Raw genomic sequence first — 25076 nt, forward strand, 5'->3', positions numbered from 1 at the left:
AAGATATGTTACCTTGCTTTCTTTAGGGTTGTTTGCTTTAGTTATAAAATGTCCTGCTTATCTTGTATTTATATTGCTTCAAAGACTGACACATGTGTAAAGCATGAATGCTTTCAAAGAACTTTTTTGCCTTACAGAGCAAATAGAAGACAATAATGTTTGTGTTTTTCATATGTCTTTTATTGTTTCTTCTTCTTCTTGTCAGCAGTGCTCCATTCATTTTTTCTAAGTGACGCTTAACCCCAAATTGGGAGAAATCCATTTCTTCCACATTATCCAAGGTTTTATTAGCTGAAAGATAAGAAACTGTTGCTTGCAGAGTGTCAAAAGTTTTAGGACCTTCAGTAAAAAAATATTTTTATTCTTGCAGGGAACAGCAAGTGGACTTTAAGTTGTCTTTTTTTCAATTCCTTTATCAGAGGGAGACATTCTTTTCTTGCAGTTATAACTCCAGCAGAATAATCATTATCAAATCTGATTATGTTGTCTTTGTATTTAACTGGAGAAGTTGACCATGCTATTTTTAAAATAAGTTCCTTGTCCTGTGATGAAAAAAACTTTACTATTATTGATCTTGGGTGATTTTTTGATTTGATGGTTGATGAAGCAGCTCTTAAGGATCTGTGGGCTCTTTCAATTCCATAAGAAAGAGCTTCAGGCAATTTTAAAATTTCTGGTAACCAGGTAGTAAGGAAAGTCACCATGCTATCTCCCTCTGTTTTCTCTAGTAGCCCATAGATGCGAAGGTTATTTCGTCTGGACCTATTCTCTAGATCCTCTATTTTATTTTGTAATGAAGCATTTGCTGTGATAAAAAATGTAGCTGAAGATCTTGTTCTGAGAGTCTGCCCTCAGTATCATTTAAGGATCTCTCTCTGTCAGCTATTTGAGACTTCTGTTGCATCATTATTTCTTGTAGTTGCTGTATTTGTTTTGTAGATCTCTCCTCAAAAGTGTCCAGTTTGGTATTCATTTTGTCAAATTTCACTGACAAGTCTTGTATAGCATTTAATAAAGACTGTATCTCCTTTTTCATCATCTGGTCCTGTGTGGTATGCTTAGAAAAGCTCATTTTCAGTAGATTCAGATACCTTCCTTCTTGTTTTTGACAGGAAAAATAATGTTTAAAGCCAAATGTTTTGTACTGTAGACGTCTAGTGATATTAGTAGAAGTAATTCAACAAAATAGGTTTGTCTACAATATCTAGTTTTTAAAAATTCCTGTCAGAAATATCTTTTGAGTGCAGTGCTGGGAAAAGATGCTGCCAACCAGTCTACATCCTAGCCACGCCCCACCAGAAGTACTTCTAAAGTAAGGAAGCCACACAAGATTGTTCCAAGAAAGGCTGTATAAGTGCTTTTGTTCTTTTAATTACTTTCAAACAAAACAGAACTTCAGTATCTGATGAAGTCCCATTTTGTTTGAAAGTAATTAAAGGAACGAAAGTGCATATACAACCTTTCTTGGAAGAATCTTGTGTGGCTTCCTTACTTTAGAAGTATTTCTGGTGCCTTGTTTTATACTTTTAAATGGCGCACTCATTTTGACTGTCACTGAATACATTTTTTCTGTGGAGAAATTGTTTATTTTTCATTTGTGGAGATAGCATAATGTTGTAAAATGTTTTTTTTTTACTGTATTTTGTTGTCAAAAATTCACTTTTATGGGCTGGTAGTGTTTACTGGCAATAGCTGCTTGTCTACCCCAGGAAAGAGGCACAATTTTTGGCTTGACCATGGAACAGACTCCCATGGTCAGTCCTTCATCCAACCACAAAAATAAAAAAAAAAAAAATAAGCAAATATCCTTTGTGACCACAGAAGGGCTAGCAAGGGAGAGCCACTCTTGTTGGCCCTGGGAGAAGGAACAGAGAAGGTTTCCCTGTTGTATCAGAATTCTGTGTCCATCTCTGGGGAAGCAGTTGCTCCCATTAGTGACAAAGCTGACCCCATTTTTCCTGTCAAAAAGAAAGAGAAAACCGAGCATGTATCTACTCCTCCTCAAATTGCCTTGGATAGAAGTAGTTTATTGGGTCTGGCTTGGGAATTAATTCAAGCTGTTGATCAGAGGAGAGTTCAATTTCTGACTTTTCCCTGTGTGGGTTTCTCTTTCTCACAGATTGTTGCTAGAGTGTGTCAATGTTTTCAGTGGGAGAACACTGAAGTGTATCAGTTCCTCTGAAAACACTATGAGTTGTTACAGAAGGAGTTTCCAGAACCTAAACCAATTATTCCTGTTCTGTGTGCTTTAGAGGCTGTGTGTGTTACTGCCAGCAATTTTCCTGATAGTAATCTAGCTGCACCTAAAAAGGCAGATAAGATATATGACATTTCTCAGTTTTTAAATTTTTATGCACAGTTCCCAAACCTGACCCAGTAGCTACAGCTTTAGTTGATCCCACTGCTGCTAAACACTTTTTTAATTCCAATCCTACTCTTTCTAATAAGGATAGGAAAATTATTAATAGCTATGGGAAAAGGTGTATACTTGCTGGAATTTTGATTTTCAGATTTTTGAATTGTCAGGCTCATATGTTACAGTTTGTTCTGACGTATTGTGAAAGTATGAGGAATATTTTATCTGCAGTTTTTGTATGAAGAAAAATCTGTTTTAAATAACTTAGTTTTTTTCTGTTGCACCTGTCACTACTCATTGTTTGTGGTGTGTGTATGACTATGCTGATACTTCTTCAAGGGATAAGACCACTGATATGGCTTTGAGGAAGTTTATATGGATGCATTCTCAGAATCCCCATATGTTAAAAACAGATTTTAAATTCTTACTTGGATATAGATTTAGTGTTTGGCCTTTTTGCTGTAGAGGTGATCAAAAATTGTGATGAAAGGGGCAAGCTGATTCAGGGAATCTCTCAGATTTTTCATTCCTCCTTTTCCAAATTGCTGGAATTTTGATTTTCAGATTTTTGAATTGTCAGGCTCATATGTTACAGTTTGTTCTGATGTATTGTGAAAGTATGAGGAATATTTTATTTGCAGTTTTTGTATGAAGAAAAATCTGTTTTAAATAACTTAGTTTTTTCTGTTGCACAGGTCACTACTCATTGTTTATGGTGTGTGTATGACTTTGCTGATACTTCTTCAAGGGATAAGACCACTGATATGGTTTTGAGGAAGTTTATCTGGGTGCATTCTCAGAATCCCCATATGTTAAAAACAGATTTTAAATTCTTACTTGGATATAGATTTAGTGTTTGGCCCTTTTGCTGTAGAGGTGATCAAAAAGTATGATGAAAGGGGCAAGCTGATTCAGGGAATCTCTCAGATTTTTCATTCCTCCTTTTCCACATTGTCCAAGCAATTTACCTCATCATCCATTTTTGACAAAAAACAGAATAAACAGTCTCAACAAAATTCAGACATATAGACGTATAAGAAGAAATGACAAACGAGTTCCAAAAAGAAGTCTTGAACCTTTATAAACCAAGGACATTCCAACAATAATTCAAGAAACCTTGTGACATCTTCCCACCCTGGCCCCTTCATTCCTCCAGAAAATCTGAATCTCCATTTTTCTCTTTGTTAACAGATTGTTTCAGACGAGTGGGTTCTGAAAATCATTCATCTGGGTTACAGATTGCAGTGGGAGGTAATTCTTCCTTTTCAGGTGATCATTCCTCATCCTTCAGCTCAAACACTTTTTTTTCCACCTGCCCTTTATCACATGTGGTCCCAAGGAATGGTAGAAATGGTTCCTCCTTCCCAAGTGGGGAAGTTTTTTTTTTATTCAAAGATGTTTCTAATGCCAAAGAAAGAAAATGCCTGCAGACCAGTTCTAGATCTTTCTTTCCTAAACCTGTTTGCGATTGTGCCCAAATTCAGAACGATATCACTTTACAACCTGTTACTTCTTCTTTCTCTTTCAAGTTTCCTGGTAACAATAGACTTAAAAAATGCCTGTCATCACAACCCTGTTCATCCAGAGTTCAGACATTTCTTAAGGTTTCGTGTGTTGGATCATGTTATCAGTTCCCTGTTGTACCCTTTGGATTATCCAATGCACCAAGAATATTCACAAAGTGTCTGGCTCCAGGTATAGCTCATTGCAGGCTACAGGGTGTCCACATTTAGATAAATTACTTATCTTTGCAGAGTCCTTTTCAAAGTGTCAGGTATCTCTATCATGAGTGAAAGATCTCTTACACAAGCTGGGATTTCAAGAGAGTATTCAAAGGTTTTTCTTCATAGCATCATAGCAGGTTACTAGGCTAATGGCTCTAGGGTCCTTACAAGCCTAGCCACCCCTATTCCCAAGAATATCAAGGTATTAAGCAGAACTAAGTCAACAACTACTGCCCCTGTCCAAGAGCGACACAGGTAAAACTCCCGGGGTGAATTTGTGGTTTCCCATCCAGTCATCCAAATTACAATTAAATGGGGTCAGTGAGGGCCTCTACTTCACCTGAATTGGAAGTTTGTTCCAGAGGAGAGGTAACCTTTGTGAAACATATCTTTCACTCCATCAAGTCCTGTTGATGTCACATACTAAGTTGAATTCCCTAGAGCAAGTGCATCTTATATCATTTGATTTTTGAATGTGCAGCATTTCCATTAGAGCAGGATCTGAGATTGCTTTATATGCAAGGCAGAGGTCGCCGCTGAGTAGTCTGTAAGACATAGAGTAAAGTGACAGTGATTTCAGTCTAGCAATGTATGACATATGCTGAAGACCCTGAAATTTCTTTGTAAGAAACCTTTGAGGTCTTTCCAGTTGCTGCAGGTGCCTGGTATTGTGCATACCATTGTACTCTATTATTGGCCGGATGAGTGAGGAGTACAGGGGGTTATAACCTCTCTTGTTCTGGATGCAATGCCCTTATTTATGAGGTGGGTGACATAGAAATTCTTTGTTACTACTTTGGAGATATAGTGGTCAAAGGAAAGGTTACTGTTAATCTGTGTTCTCAAATCTCTCACCACTGATTGCATGCTTAGGTTGTTGTTAATGTAGTAATATACAGAGATGTCACCCTTGCTGAAGGGGGTGATAATGCATTTTTTTGCATTGAGTTTTAGCCTATGACATTGGCACTATTCGTTTGTGTAAGTCCCTCATATATAGGATGGTGACATCGTTTGTGGACTCACTGCACCCACTTTGCAATCATCAGCAAACTTTGTCAGCCATAAGCCTTTTGTTTTAGCCTGTACATTCAAGAAGTAGATTCCAAACAATATGGGCCCCAGCACAGAACTCTGTGGAACATCACTGGTTATGGGTCTGCTGATAGAGGTAGAGTCTTCTATTTTGACTGTGTACATTCTATTGGTGATCCAGTTTGCAACCCACCTGGCAATATAAAGGTTGATGTCCAGCTGAGAGATGCTTGACTGAGGAAAAGTGTCAAAGGCTTTGGCCAGATCCAGGTAGGCCGTATGCACAGATTTGCTTTCATCCAGGGCTTTGGTGACTGTCTCAAAGAAGTTCACCAAGTTCAAGAGGCAGAAACTCCCTTTAACAAAGCCAAACAGGGTTGAGTTGAGTGTTTCAAGGTCTCCTATATCTTTGTTGATAAGGTCCATGATTATTCTTTCCATAGCCTTGCAGATTAGGCTGGTTAGGCTTATGAGTCTACAGTTCCCAGGGTCTGTGGAAGCACCACCTTTATAATAACACACAGAATTGTGTTCCTAGGATGTTAACTAGACACCTCAGGTCAAAGAGCTTTTCTTCCACAGGAAAAATAGATCTTTATTTAGATCTATTTCTAAGGTTTTGCACTCATTCTTTGGTCACTGCATGGGAATACCTCAGGATTTTGGATCTCATGGCATCAGTGATTCTCATGATACCATAGGCAAGACTCCACGTGAGAAAGATACAGTGGCGTCTGAAATCAATTTGGCCCCATCTTTAACACCCTTAATCTTTTTAAAACCCAGTATAAGGGTTTGTCAGAAAATACATTTTTAGGTGGAGACGGCAGATATCCTTAAATCCAGGTCGTCTCCCCTTCACCCTTCCTGCTTCAAAGCAGTCAGTCACCACAGACACTTCAAACTTTGCTTGGGAAGTAGTTTCAGGAGGGATAAAAGTGCAGGGGGTATGGGACACCAAGAACAGATGCAAGCACGGAAATATCAGAGGTGCTTGTCCTGATAAAGACTCTCTACTCTCTGAACCATCTTTGGTCCCTGGGACCTCTTCAAGTGGTTACAGGCAATGCCACAGTCATGAGGTACATCAACAAACAGGGTGAACCAAGTCATACTCCATTTGCAGACTAGCCATCTTATCTTGAGATATAGCTTCATAGCACAATCTCACTCTACAGGCACCCTTTATTCCATCAGAGCAAACCTGTGTGACAGACAAGCTGAGCAGGATCAAGGCTGATGCCCAAATGGATCATGGGGTCTTGCAATGTTTGATCCATCTGTGGGGAGTTTGTTAAGTAGACCTCTTTGCCTCTTCCCTGAAAAATCATCTGGCGAGATTCTACTCCAAGACTGCATTCAAGAAGGTCTTGAAACAGATTCATTTTCTTTTCCTTTGACATCAATGTTCCTGCATGCTTTTGCACCACTTCTCCTAATATCCAGGGTACTTCTGAAGATTTAAAAGGAATCCCCCAAAATCATTGTGATGAATCCCTTCTAGCCCAGACAGTCATGGTACTCCCTTCTTTTGGAAAAGTTTAAGGGCAATTACCACAAGCTTCCTCACAGACTGGATTTACTCACATAAGAACAGAGGTGTTTGATAAACCCCAACATCAATCATCTGCAATTGACTGCCTGGGTGATAGGATGTTAATTCCTTTTAGGCACCTGTTTACTGAGGCTGTTTACAGCAGATCATAATGGAGGCAAGAAAGCCTGCTACTAGAAAATCATATGATGTTCTTCATCTCACATTGCTGCAGTCATAACCTGTGGGTAGTCCGCTGTCCTCGGTCGGCCCGAATACCAAAGTGTTAGGCTGGCGTCGGTCATGGTCGCTCAGATCTGACATCAGTACGCCATGGTATTAAAGCGCATGACCGATGTCATATCCTCAGTCTTTCTTGCTGCATGGTCCGAAGCAGAAGCAGCGTTTGCAAGTGCCATTCGGCGTTCTGAAATTTTCGTATTCTGAGTTTCAGACCGAAAACCAAGTTGGGCTAAGTACCCCGTTGGGGAATATTTTTGTTTTTTCTTGCCTCAGTTAATTCCGGATGTCAGAAAAAGTGAATAATTGTATTTCTTGTGGGAAACAGATACCGCATAGGGATTACCACTCTCTCTGTATTCCTTGTTTGGGGCCTGAGCACGGCGTGAGTCGGGTGTCGCTTTGTGCTAGATTTAATAAGCGCACCATTAAACGTAGGTTAGATTGCGCTAGGCTTGTCTTCGGTAAGCGGTGTAATTACAATATGCCGTCTGATCCTCCGACGCCCGCTACCGCTAAGAAGCGCAAGGAAAAATCGTTAAAGTCCAAGCAGGATGAGTCGTCCGTTCTGGACGCCGGTTCTTTAGAAACTACGGTGGAATCTGTGGATCCAGCCGAGGTTTCAGCTGAGTCTCAGGGGGAGCCGTTAATTTTGCAGGATGTGGCCTCTCAGGAGTCGGGTCAGGCTGAGGGGGCCTCTCAGGTTGCTGTACTCCCTTCTTTGCATAAGGTGGTTAGGCCTTCCCCTTCTGTCTCTAAGGTACCCTCCAAGGTCAGGTCTGGTTTGTCTTCCTCTGGTGTCAGTCCTAGTTCTGCAGGTTCTGTACCTAAAAAACACATGCTAAAAATGGCAGAAGATTTGATTTCCTTAATCAGGGGTTCTATGCCCCCACCAGATAAGAGGCCTAGGGTGGAGCCAGAGGTGGAAGGTTTGGAACATTTTTCAGATTACTCAGAGTCTTCGGCTGAAGACATTCAGGATTTTCCTCCTTATTCTGATTCAGACGCAGAGGATTCCAGTCCTTCTCCTTCTCCTCCAGAGGATTTTTCTTTTTCAGAAACCCTGCATTCTATGAGGGAGCATTTTAAATGGGAAGGTCAGGATTTCTCAGCTTCCTGAAAGAGGCTTAGGGAATTTTTGTTTTTACCACAACATCGGCCCTTGGCTATACCTCCTGTTTTGGATGTTGTTCAGGATGTTTTCTCTGAGGCTTCCCTTAATCCAGACTCTTTGCCTCATGCGCCAGTTAAACCAGATAGGTAATACAGAGTGCCTGAGGCTCATAAATATCTGTATAAGAGCCCAAGGGCTGACCCAGAAACTATTAGCCAGGGACCTAAGGGTGTCAGGGCTTCGGTTGTAAAGAATCCAGTTCCTATGGATAAAGATTCTAGAGCTTTGGATAGGTGGGGTAAAAAAGTGTATACCTCTTCCACTCTAGCAATGAGGGCTTTGAATTGCCAGTTTCATATGTTGAAGTACCAGAATTTTCTCCTTACTCAGTTAAAATCTAAGGTAGATGCTTTGGCAGAGGGCATAGAGTGTAAGGAATTACAGGATTTGGTTCATGCCTCTGATCAGGTGGGTAAGCATTCTTTGCAGTGTGGTTTTGATGCTTTACAGGCTTCTTCCAGGGTGGCTGCCACTGGATCAGTTATTCGTAGGCACGCCTGGCTTAAGGATCAGAACTTGTCAGAGCATGTTAAAGCTTGAATTTTGGATGCTCCTCTGCAGTCTGAAGTTTTGTTTGGTTCTCCTGTGGAGTCAGTCTTAAAGAAAATGGAAGACAAAGCTAAGTCTATGCAGACTGTTAAGGAATTTTTGCAGGTGCAGCCCCCTAAGTTTAGCAGAAATTGGCCTACTAAGGGATGGGCTTACCCTTCTTCTGATTTACAGTCTAGGGGCAGATCTAGACGTGGTAGGGGCAGAGCTCAGGGTTCTTTCAGGCCTAGAATGTGGAGTTCCCCTGCACAATCTACAGGTGAGGGCAGGGGCCAGTCCTTTCGTAAACAGACCCAATGACCTGCATCTTCAGCTGCCAGATCCTTCCTGTCTGGCAGCTCCTCTGGGAGGAAAGTTGGCACTCTTCAGACAAAACTGGCTTTTAGTCACCCAGGACAAGTGGGTGTTGGACATTATAGACCGAGGCTACAAGTTTTATTTCCACACATTGCCTCCTTTCAAAGGCATGCCAGACGTTCCTCCTCAGCAAAGGGTGGAGGCTCACAAGCAGATTACTTTACTTCTTCAAATGGGGGCTATACAGCAGGTCCCTCTGTCAGAAGTGGGCCTGGGATTTTATTCTCGCCTGTTTCTTGTACCAAAGAAAGGAAACACTTGGAGGCCAATTTTGGATTTATCTATCCTCAACACATACCTGGACATTCCAAAATTCAAAATGTTGACTTTGCAACAACTTCTGCCTCTGTTGGGCAAATATCACTGGATGGTAACTTTGGATCTCAAAGAGGCTTATCTTCATATTCCTATCAGGCCCAGTTGCAGGAGATTCCTGCGTTTTCGGGCTGGGACTTTACATTATCAGTTCTCTGCATTGCCCTTTGGCTTATCTACTGCGCCCAGGGTGTTCACAAAGGTTCTGGCTCCGGTGATAGCCTTCTTCAGGTTAAGAGGAATACAAATTTATCCTTATTTGGATGACTGCCTGATTCTTGCTCAAGACAAAAACAAGCTACTTCACCATCTACAGTATGTTATGGCAGTGTTAAGGTGCCTAGGGTATTCTGTGAACGAAACAAAGTCCAGCCTAGTACCCTCTCAGGAAATGTGCTTTCTGGGTGTAAGACTGAATACAGCCTCCCAGATGGCTTTTTTGACCCCGGACAAGCAAATAAATCTTTCACTTTACTTCCAACAATTGTCTCTATGGTCCAGGCTGACTGCAAGGACAGTCCTTCAAGCCTTGGGGTTCATGGCATCTTGTATTCTGGTGCTTCCCAATGCCAAACTGCATATGAGGAAGCTACAATGGTATCTCAAAAGTGTATGGACGCAACACTGCCATGATCTGGACACTGTCATTCAGATAATACCTTGCATTCAAAAGGAATTTTTGTGGTGGGCTCAGGAATGTCACCTAAACAAGGGACTCTCTGTGACCCGTCCAGAGGCGAGTCAGATCTTAACGACAGATGCCTCAGACAAGGCTTGGGGAGCACACCTCAATGGAAAATGGGTTCAAGACACGTGGCCTGCCAGACTTCAACATTTACATATCAACTTGAAGGAGATGTTAGCAGTCCAATTTGCATTGATGGCTTTCAAGGATCTACTTCACCCAGGACAAGTGTTGATTCAAACAGACAACACAACTGTCATGTGGTACATCAACAAGCAAGGGGGAACCCATTCGTACCCTCTTTGCAGGCAAGCTATGATTTTGTGGGAGACTGCTCTCGGTTTGCACCTCACTCTTCAGGCAAGGTTTCTGCCAGGAGCACAGAACTCCTTAGCAGATGTTTTGAACAGACAGATGGTGGATCCCCACGAGTGGAAATTGGATCCTCATGTATTTCGACAGTTGACAGTGATATGGGGGACTCCAGACATAGATCTGTTCGCTTCTCCACTAAATTTCCAGTTGCCAAAGTTTTGCACAAAGATGTTTCATCCAAAAGCTTGGAAAGTGGATGCTCTATCATTCAGTTGGAACAATCTTCACATCTATGCCTTTCCTCCTCTGCCTCTCCTTCCCAAGGTGCTCTTGAAGGTCAGACAGGACAAGCCCTCCATGATTCTAATAGCTCCAGATTGGCCACGGCAACACTGGTACCCTCTGCTGAGGAGTTTAGTATGGGAGCCTCCTTGGCCTTTGCCATCAATTCCACACCTTTTGTCTCAGGCAGGCAATCATTTCCTCAATGTCAGGATACAGTCCCTGCATCTGACAGCCTGGCATATTCTGTTCTAGACCTTGGAGGGTCGCAGCTTCCTCAACAATTTTGAATGTCATTTTGGAGGCCAGAAGGCCTAGTACAAGGAAAGTTTATGCTGATAAATGGAGGAGATTTTTTATTTGGAGCAAAGCAAAGAGCTTTGATGTTTCCAGGCCTAATTTGAGTGTTTCACTTCAATATCTTACAGAATTATTAGACAAGGGTTTGTCTTTCTCCTCTGTAAAAGTTCATGCTGCAGCCATTTCTGCTCACTATGACTGTGACCCACCATTATTCTCTCATCCTTTGTTTAAGCAATTCCTTAGAGGGGCAAAGAACATAAGACCCCGCGTAGAGCTCCTACTCCTTCCTGGGATCTCAATTTTGTGTTGGAAAAACTTACTTTACCTCCTTTTGAACCTGCAGCTACATCTGAGTTGAAGTTTTTGTCTTGGAAGACTGCTTTTTTGTTGGCCATTACGTCTGCTAGAAGGGTATCTGAATTACAGGCTCTAATGGCAGTTGAACCCTTCCTGATTTTTCATAAGGATAGGGTATCTCTGCGTACTAACTCTACTTTTATGCCTAAAGTGGTTTCAAATGTGGCCTTGAACCAATCTATTCATTTGCCTACTTTTTATGCTGATCCCCAAAATAAAGGGGAGAAAATTTTGCACACTTTGGATATTCACAGGCAGTTGCGTTATTATTTGAGCAGAACTAAAGGGTTCAGACAGTCTCAACAGTTATTTGTTTCTTTTGCTTTGGGCTCTCAGGGAAACCTGTTTCAAAACAAACTATTTCTAAGTGGATTGGCCATTGTATTGCTTTTTGTTATTCTCATCATGGTAAGGAGATTCCGGCTGGAATCAGACCTCATTCCACTAGGGCTACTGCCACTTCTACTGCTTTTTTAAGGGGTGTAGCTACTAAAGATATTTTGGAAGCAGCTACTTGGAGTTCAGTGCACACTTTTTCTAAACATTACCATCTCCCTCTTTATTCCAAATCTAGGGCTGGATTTGCCACTGCAGTCTTACAGGGCATGTTAGCAGCTCCCAATGCTTTATGATTTTGCCAACCTCCCTTTACCTTTGCTTTGGGATTCTACCCACAGGTTATGACTGCAGCAATGTGAGATGAAGAACATAGTACAGTTTTGTACCTACCATAAATGTAGATGTTCGAAGATCCACATTGCTGCAGTCCAATTTACCCTCCCTCCTTCCCCTCTGTAGTTTGGAGTGGTTGTATGGTTTGGGTTGTAAATATTGTTGTACATGGGTTTTAGAGGTTTTTCTGTTTTTGGCTATGGCCTTTCTTTTTAGGGCCTTCTGACATCCGGGGCAAGAAAGATTGAGGATATGACATCGGTCATGCGCTTTAATACCATGGCGTACTGACGTCAGATCTGAGCGACCATGACCGACGCCAGCCTAACACTTTGGTATTCGGGCCGACCGAGGACAGCGGACTACCCACAGGTTATGACTGCAGCAATGTGGATCTTCGAACATCTACATTTATGGTAGGTACAAAACTGTACTTTAGGAACTGGAAAATATTTTCTAGTTGGTGTCAGCAACATAGCCAACACCCATTTGGGCTAGCTGTTCTCTGGTTTTAAAAATATTTGTGAGAGTTACTGTCCTATATCCTTTAATATTCATCTGCCAAAGTTCATTTACTGGCCATTTCAACATGTCTTCCCATGGATCCTCCTCTTTCAATGCAGTCTCATGTCAAAATGGTTTTATATAAGAGGCCTTCTAGAAAACTGATGGCATGTACTTGAGATCTTACTTTTGTGTAAGAGAAGTTAATACTTGCTCCATTTGAAACAGGTAAGCTGGCTGACATGAGGTTCTTAACATGGAAAACAGTTTTACTGGTTGCTCTGACCTCTGCAAGAAAGGTAACTGAGTTGCAAGCTGTTTTGGTAAGTCAGCCCTCTCACTTTCCATAAGGACAGGGTTTCTTTGATAACTAGTCTTTCTTTTATGCCTAAAGTGATATCTTAGTTTACTTTAAGCCAAACTATCCATCTCCTCATTTCCTCTTTCCTGAACATAAAATTAGGGAGAAAGGATGCTCCATATCTTGGATGTCTGCAGACAACTCGGGTACCATCTTGACAGTGCTATTTTCTTTTCAGATCTTTGGATTGTTAATTTCTTGTGAAGGTAAGAGGATGGGACAACCTCTGTCCAAACAGACTATTTCCATATGGTGGTCTAAGGCTATCAACTTTTGTTATACCCACTATAACAAAGCTATTCCAGGCAGGGTCAAGGCCCATTCTACTAATGCCTTGGCTTAATCTATGACTTTTTGGAAAGGGTTGTGTTCTAAAGGTACTTTAGAAGCTGCTACTTGGTCCTCTGTACATACTTTTACAAAGCACTATAATCTTGTTTCCTTCTCTAGGTGCAGATCAAGCTTTGTCAGGACCATTCCCTAGGGGCTCCTCGACACTTCTCCTTCCACCTCCCAAATGTAGTTAGCTAAGGTAATCTACACATATAGCTAAGACTACTGCAGCAGTGATCAATATAATGAAGATAGTGCAATTGTGTTAAATTCAACTTACCATAACAGTAGATATTTGAATGGTCACTGCTGCATTAGCCAATCCCTCCCTCCATCCTCCTTATTTTTTGGTATGTTTTTATGCCAGGGTGTTGATATTTATTTTATGTTGTTCCTAGCATTGTCCTTTTAGCACTTAAACTTTCTCTGCTAGCCAAAAAGCAACGAAGGGCTTCATTCCCAAGCTTCTCTTTTACTCTGCTCAGCTTGAGCTGCTTGACAGTTTAACTGCATGGACGGTGTCTTGAAACTTTGGAAGCTGCTTAGCTGTTATATCCTTTGCAGGATGCAATCCATATAGCCATGGCTGCTGTAGCAATGATCATTTGAACATCTACTGTTAATGGTAAGTTCAAGTTACACAACTGTACTTTTTGTAATAAGTTGTGAGGTTCCAAAGCAGCTGAACTACTGTCAATCAATAAGCAAAGACAAATAATTCTATCCATTTCTCCAGCTCTGCTTATTTCTTACTTTTCCTTTACCTTCGCTTATCTTCTTCCATTAGCTAGGACGTTAACATATCTATTCATAGTGCAGAAGAACTGTTATGTCATGGTTGTCCATATCCTTTCCATGCAAATGAATTGCTTCCTTAAAAAATTGTGTATGTGAAAAATGCTTCCTCATACTCCTACTGTCTTAAACAATATTTGTTACATTTTTCTCTCCTGCCATCTGTGCTTTACTGTATAGTATTATACAGAGGTCTTTTTCTCAATGAATCTTTGCCTTCATGTCTCGACATATTTCTATTATCCTTCCTGGACAGTTTTCACTGCGTGTAAACATCAGATTTGTCCTCATCAGTAGTACAGACAGTGACATGCTAATTTAATTACATATACCCATATGATGGCCTACTGCTCACCAGTATCTTACTGACTCTTGTCATTATTTCTGAACTTTGTTTAGTTAGGTTACAGTAATTTAACAAGGCTGTCTGCTGAACTTCTGCTTTCTGAACATGTATTATGTAACCTCTGGTGTTCCTTATGGCAGGTGATTCCATCCCAAAATTGTCCTGATTTGTCTCCGTCATAGGTCAATAACCAGCCTTAGCACTGGTGATAAATATATTAGAAGAGTTTTTATAGTCTGCTCAGGAAAAAAAATGCATTCCTCCAAGGTAAGAATCTTGGAGTACATATTGAATGATCTAATGAGTAAATGATTGCAGCACAATTGATAGAAAAATTCTCATCATAAGCATGCCTCATTGCACACCACCACATGTGCCCAAAAACCCAATTACTTACACAATCATTTGACACTGAAACAAGCACACAATGTAAACATAAAACTGTAGCTGTCACATGCACACTCGCATAATATAAACCCAGATGCTCAAATCCAAAAGAAAGCACACACACACACACATATACACACAATGACATCTAGCAGCATTTTTGTAGGGGTTAAGCCTCCTTAACACCTTACATGTGGGTGATTGATGCACCCTCCACATCCCTGAAATTTTAGATATGCCAACTCTGAAATCACACAACAGTAGGAAAGGGTATATTCCTATTCCACAGTGTATCACAATCTCACACAAGTAAAGGACAGCACCTTTAAACTGGCTAATAAACGATTTTTTGTTTTGTTTTGTTTTTTTCAATTTGATAGATCATGATACAGCTGAAACTATTCAACCAGGTATGTACCCAATGCATTGAATAAACCTGAATAATGACATAGCCAATAATTCTATCATTCATTTCCATGGACTAAGTATACAGTTATCCATAAATCATTGCCTTTTCTTCTGCTTAATTTAGAAGCATCAAGCCTACACTAAAGATCCCTAGTGTACGAGTAGCTATCTTACCTTTCTCAGAAATTGAAAACTTCCACCAGACACTTAAGTGTTTACAATTCTTGTCAGTTCCTGGAGATTCAGGTTCATTTTGTGACCTAAATCGGCAATGTTCTAATTATGTCTCATGTCATTGTACCATTTGTTTGGCCTCCAGTACCTTTCTTGCCATTTATTTATTGACATTTGGTGGCCGGGGAAGTCCATCTGAGCAAAAGGCCTTTTTCAGCAGAGGCCTGAAGAGAAAAAGCTCTGTAGTACATAAGAATGATATAAAAAATGTATAGTACAAAACGGAAGAGATAGTAAAACATTGCAAAATCTAAGTTTATAATGTTTTTTAATCAAAAAATAAAATAATTTTTGTAAGAATCTTGATGATAAAAAATAGCAGGTTTAGCTTTAAGTTATGTTAAGAGGAGGTAGGAAATAAATGTTGAGAATAAGAGTTAATTGTTCAGTATAGATCGAGAAGAAAATGTGTTTAGTAGGATGGCAAAAAAGGAGAGTGAAAAGTATGGAAGAAATTTGTCCAACAGTGATATATTATGGGTGAAGAGCTAAGTAGGGGGGTAATAAGGAGTGGGCTTGGAAAGAGTTAGAGTGGGAGATGGGAAAAGAACTAGTAGGGGAGAAGAAAGAGTAGCAGCAGGGATGTGAAGAAGCGAGAAAAGGTGTAGAGTAGAGAAATGGAAATAAGGAAGAGGAATAATGAAGGGAGATTAATGAAAATCAGTCAGAGGAAGAAGAGGAAGAGAAAGATGAGCTAATGTGAAAAAGAAAGTTAACTGGAGTACTACATGAACAGAGCCACAAATTACTTAAGAATGTTTTTAGAAATGTCTTAAATGCTAAGATATTAGGGAGCTCCTGTAAGTTAAGGGAATCTGGTTCCAAGATTTATCTACACAGAAAGAATGGTGGCTTTGGCCGGCTGTGTTGTGTGTCTTGTAGATGGAGACCATTTGTTTGTCATTAAGGTGCAGTGTGCGAGTGGGTTGCTAATTTATTAGACGTGTACTAAGAGAGGGGCAGTCTAAGTGTTTGTGGATAAGTTTGTAGGTAGTGAGTAGTTGAGTATAGTTAAGATGGTTGAGTAGTTCCAGACGATAGAGTTTTCTGACGACTGAGCAGTGATGGGTCGGGGAGATTTATTAGCAGCAAAGCAAGCAATTTTATTGTAACATTGTTAAAGTTTATATCTTACAGACGTTTGAAGACTGGCAAATATAGGCGCACCATACAGGAGAATGTAAACTTGGCTTTTGATTTTCTTGCTTGTTGTCAGGATATAACCCTGCTTTTGTTTATCACCTTTATAAAATTGACAAAGCAACATATAAAAATGTAAAACAAATTTTTCACAGGAAGTGAACTAGCCCATGTCTGTCTGTCTGTCTGTGCTGCTGAGCCATTACTTCAAGCACATGGACAAGGATAGATGCAATACATATGGACAGTTTAGAGTAACTAACTGACAAATATAGTTCTGTCAAGTGAAAGGAAACCAAAACATTCCACAGAAAACATCTGCAGAAATGGGTATAGCATGTAAACTCCACACACAGTAACCAAAGGTCATGATTACATGCCTTAGCCTGAGGATGAGAGGCAGAAATCTTAACCACTGCACACAATATTTTTCCTTCATAAATTGATTTGTAAGTATTTACTACTAAAGAACACACAGTTTTTTACTTGTGACTGTATATACAAAACTAGAATGGTTCTAAACTTATAAATAAACTATTAAAAGGTACTAATGGAACTGAACAAATATTAAGGCAACATGTATTCAAAAAAGAAGAATAGAAAGGCATCAGCTAATAACTGCATTAATAGCTTTATAATTATGTTCTGCTGATTTAATATTTTGATGCTCAAATGTTAGTATTTATATGTAGATTCAAGAAGGTGAATAGCAGTGGTTCATTGTTTTGTTTGCCCAGCTTCATGCTCCCTTGCTTTGCTTTTACTGCTTTACACACAAAGGTGTAGCATGAGATCCATAGAGATTGAGATGTTGTAGTTCTCCTAACATATCTGTCCTGCTACAGTTGTAGCTCTGATCATTTTCTCTATTTGTTATGAAATCCCGACGACCTAGAGGCATGGGTCCATAAGGAAGTAGCAGCATAAGTGACGAGTATATAATAACAAAAGTCTTACAAGCCAGTGATGTGAGAAAGCAGGGTAATTATTTATTTTATTCATCTAATGGTCGCATTGAGGTACAGGCTTCTTAGAGTGGGAAACATAGGGATAAAAGCTCCTCTGTAGAAAACTGTCAGTCAACCAAAGCACTTTTCTTTGAGAAGGAATTGGAAGCTACTTAATGGGTGGCACTCTTAATCTCCCACCAGTATTTAGTGATACATCTGAACTTTTGATGATTTTATTGACTATAAGCTAAGTAAAAAGTGATGAACTAGTTTACGTAGAAAAACCTCTCATGGACAGTGGAACACATAGGCTAACAGGAACCGTTGCATCACCATGTCACCTGCTGCTTCTCTACAGGTATTATTAAAGGAATCTTTATCAGCAGTGTCATTTTGCAATAGTGACAAGAGACTAACACAACTGAAAAGGCAAGGAGGGTATTTTTATGTGGTACACTTACGGGATTTGTTTGTGGAGTCATAAGTTTGACAAATAGGAAGCAGGAATCCTTTGCTTTATGACCAAATAAATAGAAAAACTGCAGTTTTTGGATTTTGAGTTTCCAAAATGCTACAGGAATATTTAACAAAGTGAAATGATATGAAATATGTAAAGAAGTTTCTCTTTTTCTGTTACATTTCTGAGCAGATATTTATAATGTTTAAATGTTTTTATTGTTTCTACAGAGGTCTATTGTACCCCTGCAAGATATGTGTTACTTTGTCAGATGCCATAAACAGATAGCTAAATTAAATAGACAGTACAAGTTGAATGCATTAGATAAATATTCATATTAATGAAATCACATAATGTGGTAGTTGTGTTGTTGCTCTGCAGAGCTGGATATATCTCCAGCTTATAAATTTTGTAATGTTAAATATTTTATCTTCACTCTGTTGCTGTGTATCTCATGACAAACCCATCTGATGAGGCCAGTGGGAATATCTTGTCAGCAGTGATAAGATATAAACCTCCCAAGACTAAGGATTTCACTAAGTGGAGGAAGTTATTGTATGAGAGGAACTCAGACTACCAGGTGGTGCTTGACTTATTAAATGTCACTGCTATCCATCACATGAGTTGAAGCAACTAAGTACTTGCCAATAAACCTGGCTAGGATTTTTCCAAGCACTGGACTCAACTCTCGTCTGCATGCCTCCAAAAAGCTGCCTGATTAGTTAGTCATATGTGCTGGGGATATGACTGTCAGCCACAGTGCAGAGGAAAGTGCACTATAGATTTTGTGAAACAGGGCCTTAAAGCATAACCTCATACCATGAAGAATTCTGCATAAAAATAATAACATCAAACCATTAGAACATATGGGGAGCATGTTACTACAGATCATTGTCTGCTGCCCAGTGTAACACAGGCAGCAAAAAGGTGCCTATCTTATATGGTATAATATTAAATTACACATTTTGCCAGGCACACTGATATGCAACCTTATGTGACAGACATCTCAACAAACAGGCACAGCTCCTGATGTAGACAGCAACCAAATTCATACGAGGTTCCAGTATAGGAGTGCCAGTTTTGATCACACTGCCTTTATCTATCTCATGTCTTTCCTTATACACAGTACAAGCAGCTGCTGCTGTCATCATCCCATATAACACACTGTTAGTTCAATCAAATAAATGTACTCAGGCTGTAAGTCATCAGCACCTGTTTTCCCATTTTCTAAATGAGGTTGGGGTGTCATTTCAACTGTTGCCCTCTCTTTTGATTTAATTCCACTTTCTCACATTCTTCAGCAGTCATGGTTGACTGTCACAAGTCTTCTTTCATGTAATCCATCCATCTCTTTGCAGGATGCCTGGTTTCATGTTGCCTTCTGTCTTCGTCACCAAACTGCAGCTTTGTTGATTGGTCTCCTTCAGCTTATTTCCTAATGTGGTCTGTTGCCAGTATGAATTGCAGTAGGCTCAGAGCTAAACTATGATGCACAACTACTCCCCCTGGAAACCCTTCTGTGAGTCCAAACACACTGGTCGTACCTGCAACATTAAGTCATTGTATACAGCCTCCACTAACACTACCAATGTTTCCACGACTTCAACCCATCACAGAGCTGCTTCAAATAACATTCTTCTAACCTTGTCATATGCTTTCTCCAAGTCTAGGAATACCTAGTTGCACTCTTTCCCCAGCTCTAACTTCTTCTCAGCTATCTGTCTTACCACAAACATGGGGTCAGTTGTACTGCATCCTGATCTGAATCCAAACTGTTCATCTCCCATGTTTTTACTACTTATCTGTGTATTCATTTATCAGTCACCCTTTCTGGCACTTTCTTGCAGATTGACAGGAGTTTGGTACCTCTATACTGCCCACAGTTGTGAATGTCCCCTTTGTTCTTGCACACAGTGTCAATAGAATACTTATTCTCCAGTCATCTGAAATAAAACTTTTTCCCCAGACTCCTGAGGCATTTCTGCCCGAACTCGTACAATATCGTGATCATATCTGCTGTGACCTCGTCTGAGCTTGCCGCTGTCCCTTACTTCATTTTCTTTAGTGCAGCTCTTACTCTTTCTTTCTTTACCATTCTTACAGTTTTTAGGGTGACCTCTTACTCCTCTTTCATTGCAGGCTGATTCTGGACCAATTTTACTTTTCTAGATTTAGAAGTTGCTGGAAGTACTCCTTCCATATACCTATGATGACCCATGAACTGGTGAGCAGTCTTTGTCAGAGGCGTCCATATGAAAGGTATCTGATGACTATCTTCTTTATCTTTCTGTCTTTGCCTTGCAACCTGAAAAAAATTTAATTTTGCCATCTGCAAAGTTACATTCCAGAAGCTGGTAGAGTCCTTCTGATGTTTTGTCCTTTGCCATTACAACTGCTTTTCTATCTCTCACTTTTCCTGAACTCCTCCTTTCCTTTGGTAACTTCCTTGACTTCTGTGTTTCACAACCAGCCTTCCTTGTGTACCTTATTTCCATACCTGGCTCGTCCACATATCTGCTCTGTTGTCTACATATGTGGATATGCTGCCATTATTCAACTCCACCTATCTCCTCTTCTTCCTGAGGGGCTAGAGCACAGTGTATTTCCTTGAACTCTTGTGCTTTCATGTCAGTTTCCTCCAGGTTTTTAACCTAGTCTTTGTTGAGCTGAGATCCTTCTCTGACCACTGCTTGCAACTGATTGTGGCCACCAATGTTTTATGCTGTGGGCCAACTGCCTCACTGGGGATGACTTTGCAATTCCTGAATATACCCCACTGCCCTTTCCTTACAAAGAGGAAGTCTACCATAGTTGCATACTGGCCACTCTTGTATGTAATCTTGTGAATGTCTCTCTTGCTGTGTTAGTCACTTACAGGCCATTTGACAAAAGTCTAAAATGACATCTCCTTTTTGCCTGTTACCCCACCCATGTGGACCTAGGCAGACCTCATAACTTGATCTTTCTGTCTTGATATGACCCTTCAGATTGCCAGTTTATGCCAAATCATGTTGTCCTGCTTTATGTTGTAGGTCCTACAACTGCTGCCTTAATGCACTTTTTTCCTCACTATCACAGCCGTGCTGGGGGGCATAGGGTGAGATTATGAATACTGCCCTATCTTTACACTGGAGTCTGTTGATATTCTTCTTTATCTTCATTGAAATTCTTTCCTTCCACTGAGTAGTAGACTGTAGATGTGGCACCAAGTGGCTTTTCTGCACTGCTCTTCAATCTTGTCTCCTGGATAGCTAGGATGTACAGTTTCCTCCTTAATATCATGTCATCCATTTCCAAGCTGTGTCCTGTTGGTGAACCTTTACCGAGCATAGTAATCTTTAGTTCAGGTTTGACAGGTTTTATGTCCGGCTTTCACTCAACAAAGCTGTCCCAGGTGACCCAAGCTGAGAAATTGAACACTGTCCAGTCAGGTGCTTATTAACCCTGTGGTGCTGGGCTTTATGTCAGGCACACACTAGCCAATAGAGGTGAACAGACTGCCCACCATCAGCATGGGTCCCTGGCATGGGTCATAATAGGCCAGATCCACAACTCACTTATCACCAGCAAATACCCATACCCTTCTTTGGCGACATTAGTCAACATGAGCAAAACTACATAGAGCCAATTTGTATGCCATTGTGCGGCTAGCCTTGACGTACTACACAGCCTGTGATCCATTTCTTTACTTATAACTAATATTCAGGGACCCGTGGAAGTAGTAATCTTTTCATAAAAAATTGTGTTGTGTAATTTTTTTTTAACCTATAAAAGGTGGGTGTAACTTAGCAATTGTAACATCCCTAGGGCTAATGAGCATCTATTATTTCACCATCCAACAAAAATAGTGTGTGCACAGCTACTATCTCTTTAGTTTTAGCACACATAGAAGTCATTTCATTCAAGCCTGGTGGAAAGCATGCATTGAGTCTAAGCTGCCACAAAAGTTCCAATTTCTCCAACATAAGTGTAGACGCCTCTCCTCTACTATTCATCTCAATTGAGTCGATGGCCTTAAATTTTAAACTGTGGTTATGGTTTTCAATGCAGTATCTAGCTAGTGGGCTCTCCATTTTCCTTTTGTTAATGTAATAAACATGTTTGTAAATCCTTTCCTTAAACTTACGGTCAGTCTTGCCTATGTAAAAACTAGCTAGTGAACTAACTACGATTTTAATTAATACTATTTAATTTACTGTATGTTCTGTTATAAGACAACGGAACTTTGTTTTTTTATAAAACTAAGGCACTCATTTTACCTAATGACTTAACAAAAAAACAGACTGTTTGACTTCAGTATTTTAGGATTACACCTTTAAATTATGTGACTGTGCTTAATTGTATTAACAAGTATGAGTCATTAGGATAGTACTTAAACTTGTTTTTTCTTCCTGCGCACTATTGTCTGAAGAAGTTAGGAGAAGTGTTTCCTAACAAAAAGCACTTTACACTTTGTGACTTGGATTCTGTGCAGCCAGATAGTTTTTAACTTTTTATTGCTTGGCAGTTACTGGAGTGTGTACCAGACTACTGATTGTTGTAAGCTTGTTTTACTCAGCTATTAAACCTGCTTGGACTTTGCAGTGTACGCTCGTCTTATCTTGTGCCTATTAGTTTTTGGACGCTTTTAGTAAAAAAAAGTTCTCTTGTGGAGTTGAACGGAACTGAGAGTCCATTTCTAACACAGACTCAAACCCAAACTGAAGTTGGGAACCTGACCTTACTAATTGAAGTTATGAACCAAAGGCTGGACGTTCTGGCTACATGCATGGATACTTTATTGCAAAACACCCGAATGGAGGGAAGTTCAAACATGAACAACATGACTGTTTCTAGTGCATGTACCAATATTACGAGCACTTTGAGGAACACTCGTCTGAATACTGGTACCGGTAGTGTTACTGAAGCGAGGGACCGTGGAACTCAACCCACAATACCTGCCGACACGGCAGGGCACACTACACCAGGGCTTATTGGAGTCCCGGACTTAAATTCATGGCTCAGGGATCAGCCTAAACTACTTGCTGACAACATTACCAACAACTTAGTGGTACAACTGGTGACTGGGAGTGTGAGTATTGTGGAGAAATTAAAACTGTTTGATTTTAAACTTGTTAAAATAAGAAAACTACAACTAGAAGTGAACATTGTGCCGAAAGGCTTGCGTTTTTGGAAGTATCCTACTGGACTAGTTAAAGATTCTGCCTTTCACATGGAACTAGTGACATTTTTCAACACTCGGGGGTTAGAATTATTGAAGATTATGTCCAAGTATTATCAGTTGCACATTAATGAATTATCTAGTGACGTTACTACCCTCGACGAAGAAATTAAAAGGGACCCTGACTTCCAAAGATACCATTTTGAATATAACAGGACTTTTACCAGTATTAATAACTTACTGTCAAAAACTAGGGACACTAAAATCAGGAAAATTAACAGAGACTGTAGGGACTATACAAACGGAACAGCTTACCCAGACCCACCCCATCACAAATATGGAATGCCCCTAAAGGTTTTAATACCACAAGGGGTACATCTGATAATAGTAACAGCAATCAAATGAGGGTTTACCAGGGTCTAGAAACCGAGGGGCACTAAATGAGAATGAAGCCCACCAAAAACAACTACTTCACAGACCAGGATGATGAGCACAATTCTCAGATGGCGGGTGTGAGTTCAAATAATGTTCCAAAAAACTCCATGAACCATCAGGGGCAGGGGTTGAACAAATCTACCCCCAAGCAACAGAGAAAATACAACACAAGGAGGAACAATAACAACAGGAACAAGAGGTGACCTTTCACCAAAGGGTCAGTTCAAACAACCCCTTCTGTAAAGTTGTAATGAATAAAAGCAGAGATTTCAAAATTTACAACTTTACTGAATACACTATTGACCCTCTATTAGTTGACATTTTTGCAAAAGGACTTACATTCATTCCAACTCATGCTACTGATTTAGGGTTCTTATTACTGGACTTCAGACTTTACACTAGAAAACTCAATTTACAATTAATGTTGGGTAACGGGAACTACAGTGGGAACCCAAACTTGCATATTTCTAGTACATTTAATCCCCCTTTACACCCATCCATTTTACTATTTGAAAGAATGTGTGAAATGGACTTTAGGGCTTTTATTAACCATCAACACAAGTCTGAATTAAGGACCAACTTGAACAAGAACGAAAGCGAAGCTCTAAGCGACTTGAGACTTTTACCAGTCCGCCTAATGAAACCTGACAAAGGGGGTGGACTGGTCATTATGCACAAAATGGACTACAAGGAAAGAATGGGGAAGATACTTGAAAGTAACGCATATATTAAAGTGAGCCTGAATGAATTGAACATATCATTCAGGAACATTCTGATACGGTTGTATGCTATGTTTATTGACTCACTCATCAACCTTGATACGTTTAACTACTTGTCAGTACTATCACCTAGACTACCTGTACTTTTTGGAATACCTAAAATCCACAAGAATCAAAGAGATCCACCTATGCGCCTCTTAGTGGATGCTCTACAATCAATCACCTGTTCTTGTGCTAAGGTGATAGATGACATTCTGAAGAGATTTATGGCCCTGGAACCTCAGATTTGCAAACTCTTGGACATTTTTGATGAGTATTAACTCTTTAGCTTATAATGAGCACTTTTGTTTTTTTAACAGTGGATGTTTGCACTCTATACACGGTGATCCCACAAACCTTGGGAACAGAATGGGTTATCGACCATATGAGATTTAAAGGAGCAGAACATTCAGAACTGAGATTGGTGGAGGAATTGCTAGGTATAACCCTATCCAATAACTGTATTACTTTTGAAAAATAATTTTTCAGACAGCAGATTGGTGTAGCTATGAGCTCCCCTTCTGGAGCTAGTTTCGCCAGTTTAGTCATGGCCAAATGGGAAAAAGACGTCATTTTTGATAACCCTGGACTGAATGAGTGTATTTATTACTACACCCGCTTTTTAGACAACATTTTTATGATTATTAAAGGGGGTGTTGAACTAGCTGCTGACATTCTGGAGCAGTTTAATAGGTCCACCACCTTTCTCAGGTTTACTAGTAACTTCCACATAGATTCTATGAGCTTCTTGGATGTTGAACTATCTAAAGATAGAGCCCAGAAAAAATATCTAGCAAGGATTTTCCGAGAGAGTACTTACTCTAACTCATTCTTACATTACACTAGTTTTCACCCGCTGCACCAGAAGAGGAGTGTAGTAAAGGTCCAACTGGTACGAGCAGCCAGGAT

At 40.1% G+C, this 25076-nt stretch overlaps 1 protein-coding gene across 1 annotated transcript in view; it reads left to right on the forward strand.

Moving 5' to 3' along the window:
- The window catches only part of LOC122789044, a 3657207-nt gene that overhangs the window by 3471925 nt on the left and 160206 nt on the right, over positions 1 to 25076 (forward strand). The window lies entirely within an intron of this gene.

This window comes from Protopterus annectens, chromosome 14.part0, assembly GCF_019279795.1.
Source record: "Protopterus annectens isolate FY-2018-M chromosome 14.part0, PAN1.0, whole genome shotgun sequence".
Classification (NCBI taxonomy): domain Eukaryota; kingdom Metazoa; phylum Chordata; order Ceratodontiformes; family Protopteridae; genus Protopterus; species Protopterus annectens.